This window comes from Arachis duranensis, chromosome 4 (assembly GCF_000817695.3).
Source record: "Arachis duranensis cultivar V14167 chromosome 4, aradu.V14167.gnm2.J7QH, whole genome shotgun sequence".
Taxonomy (NCBI): Eukaryota; Viridiplantae; Streptophyta; class Magnoliopsida; order Fabales; family Fabaceae; genus Arachis; species Arachis duranensis.
This window is the reverse complement of record NC_029775.3, coordinates 109,316,365-109,322,143: the sequence shown is the minus strand read 5'-3', so window position 1 is coordinate 109,322,143 and position 5,779 is coordinate 109,316,365. Positions and strand designations below refer to the sequence as shown.

The following is a 5,779-nucleotide window of genomic DNA, read 5'->3' as shown; positions in this document are numbered from 1 at the left end:
CATACAACAGTTTTCATTTTCGTTTTCTTTTTCTTTTTCTTTTTTTCCTTGTCAAGATCCTCTGCCGGACCCCTTCATTGAGAGTTGACTGTGATGTTTCTTGCCTTATTGCCATTTGCTTGACAAAGACATCATTTTTGGCCACACCCTCATATAAGCAAACTTCGAGAAGATAATTAGAAAAGAACACTATGTTTCCTAAGGCAAAAAACAATTGCCAAAGAGGAAGATCTCATACCATCTCTTATCTAAGAAAAAAAATAAAATAAAAAATCTAATCTAACAAAGTAATAGTATCTTAAAGTCTTAGCTGTTGATATAACTATAAGTACATGCTAATAACATGATTTGATTGAAATTTTTGTTATGACAGTTTCAAATGTTTACATAGTCTCCTAGAGTTTCTATCAGTCTCCTATTAAACTAACACCTATGATACACTATACTACTATACCTATTATCACTTTGTTCATTGTTGAGACTCTTGGTTATGAGGGCAAGACATTTCTGGTTCCCCTCTTGTCCATAAAAGATTGAGTTCACCTCTCTTCTTTTCCAATGACAAAAATGTGCCTGCATTTGAAGAAAACCAAGGTTTTAAAAACAATACAAGTTTTTGTAAATTACGATGACAACTCGTAGTAAGAAACATGCATAAAGTTTAACATTAGTTCTTGAAGGTGCCTTCGGCAGCCACCCAAACATGTTGAAATAACAATTGTACTAACCAAGAGTAAACGGGACGATATAAAGCAATGCTGGTTGACCATGCCCATCCATCAAGTTCAAAGCAACATATGTAATAAGGAGACCTGCAGATCAAAGTTCAAGGGAATGATGTAAAGACACCAAACAAACAGTGATCTCAATTCTCATCTACATCCTAATTCTGGTCCGAAAGTGAGCCGGCTCAATTTTGTAACAAAGTAAATAAAGTCCAAAAATTTTTATGGAAAATTACCTTTTGACACATCCTACCAACTAAAATCATACCAAGAATCAAACATAGAAATAGCATACCTAAACCGTAAGCACTCATTACCCACACGAAGTATCCAGATCGAAGGTTCCTCTTTGCCAACCAATCATACCTGTAAATTTATCGGTACAATAATTAAGTTCAGGAACCATTAAAATGAGACAAGGGATTCTTTTCATTTATGTAGTGATTAAAGTGTTTAAACTAGGGAAGAGGCCATTTGTGACATTTGTGACCATAGTTCCATCTGTATCATGTTTTTCGGTATTGAAAGAGGCCATGGCTTTTCACCCTGCATAATCCGAATGGGATTTGTGCATAGTTCCCCTGCTGGAAACAGCCTAATAGATGTGTAGGCTAAATGTGGACAACTCAGTTATTCTGAGAACTTCTTTCATGAGATGGAAAACAAAGACACTGTCACATGGAATGCAATGCTTTCAGGCTATGGAATGCATGGCCAAGGCGACCGTGCCCTCTCTCTTTTTTCACTTATGCAAGAGGCTGGTGTCAGTGTTGATTCTGTTCCTACCTCAATGTATTGTCTGCCTGAAGGGTGTGGAATATTTCCTACCTCAATGTATTGTCTGCCTCCATGACAATCTTAAAAAGCAATGAGAACCTAAGTAATAATTCAGGGGAATATTTCACATGCAGATCCTCTTTGACACCTAGTTTCAAACATAGGAACCAAAATTCCCATGCAAACATTCTCAAGAATGGCCCCACAGTCAGGGATTATTCTAACATAGATGTACATATCAAGTACTGTAAACATAAATAGTAACACAGAAATAAGGGATATCCATTGCAATCTCATAGGAAATCAAATAAAACATACAAAAGTTCCTCTATGACACAATCGCATAAACCCAAAGTAAAATGAAGTCAGTACAGAAATTTATTCTATGCAATCACCCTTGAGTTATCATTCGAAACTAAAGGTTCAATATTCTTCTAGCAAAGGAAAAACTTTCCCTTGCAAGTTCATCCACATTCTGGACTGAAGGTCGGACCCTTGCTACATTGGACAGAGCCTGGGCATCCTCAATGTGTGCTCTCAGCAAAAAGGCGCCGACAACTTTCCCATCTTTAATCCAGTATGTCCCAAACCTGGGCTTAGCTGACTCGGGGCTGCTGTCTCCAAATAGTACGGTGTCACCTACGTTGTCCCCGTAGAATTCCCAAGCATGTCCAAATTGGTGGGAATAGAGTACTGGAAGGTAATCATACTCCTCAACTGTTTTTCGGCAGCTTTGATGGCCTACATACATGTTACTCAAAATGAGACCGTCTAGGCAAGAATAGTTCATGAAAAAAAACAAAAATCCATTTGGGTACTGATCTACTGAGTAGCTTTAGAAACCAACTCATGTTCTCAAAATTGGATGCCATTCTCACCTGCACAGCTTTTGCAGCTGATTGGCGAGCATGGTGGAGATGTTCAACTCTTCTAAACTCGTTGCATAACTTCAAGGGGAAAGTAGCAACATCACCCATAGCGTACACATTAGGAACACTGGTCCTTAAGAAGCCATTCGTCTGCAGCAACAATAAAAGACATTATTGTCAACAATGAAAGATTCATCAGTCACTTACTTTTTGTACTACAATCATTTCTAAAAGAAGTATACAAAGGGGTCAACCCCAACCCAAAGGAGCCCATTATGAAATCAAGATATCAACTCGAAAAGTAAGAAAAAAAAACGAAAGTTGGGGTTTGAAGACATGGGGGAAGGACTCTACAATACTGTCATCAATGAGGCTGCCAAAACAGAACTATGAAGATCTTGTGGAGATCATAAATGCTAAAATTTTTTAAAAGTTAATTTTTATAAGCAACTTTTAAGAAATAAAAACTTTATCAAATTAATCCTTAGAAATTAATCACTTGTTAGTCACATTTTATACCAATATAAAAGGGTGCATGTGGTCATTGTATACTTTTCTACCATGTAAAAATTCATGATAATTATTAGAAAAATGAAGAAAAAAAATAAGAAAATGAAAAACTTTACTAAAATGGCATAAAAGACAGTACTAGTTAGCAAGTAATTAGTTTCACTCTAACTATATTTGTTAACTAATATACTAATTTTAATATTTTGATCCTAATTAAACTACTAACTCAAAACTTCTAGATATGGATATGGTAGGACTAACCTTGATTCCACCCTTCTCTTCTTCAACTTGTCCCTTGAATAAGGCTGTTTGTGGTCTTCCTCCATCACCAACAACAACGATATCAACTTCTAGGACCCTACCATCCTTTAGTTTGACTTCTTTCACCTAAAAGGTGGATTGAAATCATGTTAAAGGAAATCCTATCAGTAGCATACTGAGATTAAGAGTTCAATATACCTCTCCATCAGAATTGGCAGTGACTCCAACAACAATTGTTCTTTTCATAATATTGACCCCCTTTTTCGCAAGGTATCCCTCATAGAAAGCAGCTATGTCAGATGTAAAAAGTCCATGCACTGCAACATCAATCAGATTATAATGCCCTTCTTTAGAAACATATAAAGAAAGATAAAATAGGATGGTATGAAAAGAAAAGGTGATAACTATCCACTTACTACACCAAGGTTCTGGGTAGATCATAGTAACATCAAGATCGTTGTCGTTCAATCTTGTGAGTCTATACTAATGTATCCAACTCCAACAACCACAGCTTTGCCATTCTTCTTTGCTTTAATTGCTTCATATAGTTTATCAGCATCATCAACTTCCCTAAAGTAAAAGATGTTTTTGGCATCACCAAAATCACTCAACCTTATAACCTGCAAACAAATATTAGGTATTAGCAAGACGAAAAAAGTGAAGAAATGAGTACAATGCATTATGTTGAGATTGCACATATATTTTTTTTATGACTTGTTTTTAAATCTTTTTCTAATGTTCACCTATTTATTTTAGCAGCATTTGTTGTTTTTTAACCTATAAGCATCTTGTAGTTTTAGTTTAAAAGATTTCTAACTAACTCGCATACTCTTCACCTAATTAGATACAATTCATCTCATTCTCAATTCAAAATCTAACTAACCGTAGAATAAGAAAGGACTCTTTAAATTTTCACTCTCATTGTTTTTTAGATACGAGTTATACATTTCATTCAATATCCTCAAGGATCCTTACAGCTGAGCCAGTTGCAATCAACAAAATCTGATAACTGATTGTTTCTCCTCCCGCACTTGTCAGAGATTTTGCGGCAAGGTCTGCTTTCACTATTTCTGTTCTAAGAATCAACTAGAGTGAGACTCGCGCAATATGCGGAGAGGTAGATTATTTATACTATATAGTATATTTTAATAAATGTTATATTAAAAATATTTTAGAGAACATATTATAAATAGATTTTGAATTTATTTATTTTTAAAAAAGACATAGGTTATTTATATTAGAGTTATACAAAACTGCATTTTTTTCGATTTGCATTAATGGCTACACTTTGTCTTTTCTTGCGATTTTTTTGTTTGTAAATAATGAAAAAAAATAAATGAATGAGAATAAAAACATATAAAAATGTTATATTAAATTTAAGAAATTTTTGACAATTAGTATAAGAGATTAAGAAATGAAGAGTAGTAAGAGTCTTAATATGTATAAGTTGTAGAATTTGAATATTTGTAACTAAAATTTTTTATAATTATTATTATTATGACACTTTTAATGTATGTTTATTACATTTAATTAGTACTTGATGTTTCAATTGAATAATAATAGATAAGAGTTTTTTGTTTTAATTTTTATAAAATATTTTACTAAATAGTGATTGGTTATTTTCATCTAGCAATTTTGGATATTAAATCTTTCGGTCTGTCATTACCACTGCAAATCCTTCTACAACAAAGAGAAAAAGACATGATCAAAGAATAATAATCCATTCTAAGTAAATTGTGGAAGCAATACTGTATATTTTATACACATATTAACACCTTAATTCTGCCATTGAAGTGAACTATACGTATCACATCCAATACCCCGCATGGTAGGATGCATGATATGCATCCCCTTATGCTATTCTTCATTATTAAAGCTAAACTCTTGTGTAATTACTTAAAGAAACTCTTAAAAAAGGCTTGAATCCGTTTGTGGGATTAGGCGATATAGATATCAGAGAATAAATTTTAAGGTAAGACTGATTTTTTCTTAGGTGATCGGGTAAAGTTTAATAGTTTCAACTTTCAAGCTAAACGTACCAAATCAATTAGCTTTCCAAACCAAATTAGCGGACTTGCACACGGTGCTTAAAGTTGAAGTATGATAAAAAAAAACCTGCATTTCCTTGGGGAAGAAGATGAGGAAGCTATAAGAGAGAATTTGCGCGCATTTTGGAGAAGAAGATGCAACCGCATAATGTTAAACCAAAATATATATAAAAAAAAGTTAGCTAGAAAAAGATGCGGGTCACATAAAGAGAAAGAGAGAGAGTAAAAGGGAATGAGAATGGCCGAATGAAAATGGGTTTTTCAAAGTTTTACTTTTACTCTTTTGTTAGTGTTACTCATCCTATAAAGTATAAAGTTCTTGTTGTTTCTATCACCCCATATTTTTACAATAATAATAATAATAATAATAATAATAATAATAATAATATCCTTCCAATATTAATATTTTATACACATATTAACACCTTAATTCTGTCATTAGAGTGAACTATACGTATCATGTCCAATGTCCCGCATGGTAGGATACATAATATGTTCTACATTTTTATTGAAGTTACCATTTTTTTCGCTACATTTTGTCAAAACTATTATTACATTTTTTTCTAGAAAGTAAATATTAGATATAAAA

General features: G+C 33.3%; 1 pseudogene; it reads right to left on the bottom strand.

Moving 5' to 3' along the window:
* Nucleotides 1–1,834: 1,834 nt before the first annotated feature.
* On the bottom strand, nt 1,835–4,969 carry LOC107485756 (monodehydroascorbate reductase-like; annotated as a pseudogene).
* Between the last annotated feature and the right edge of the window lie 810 nt (nt 4,970–5,779).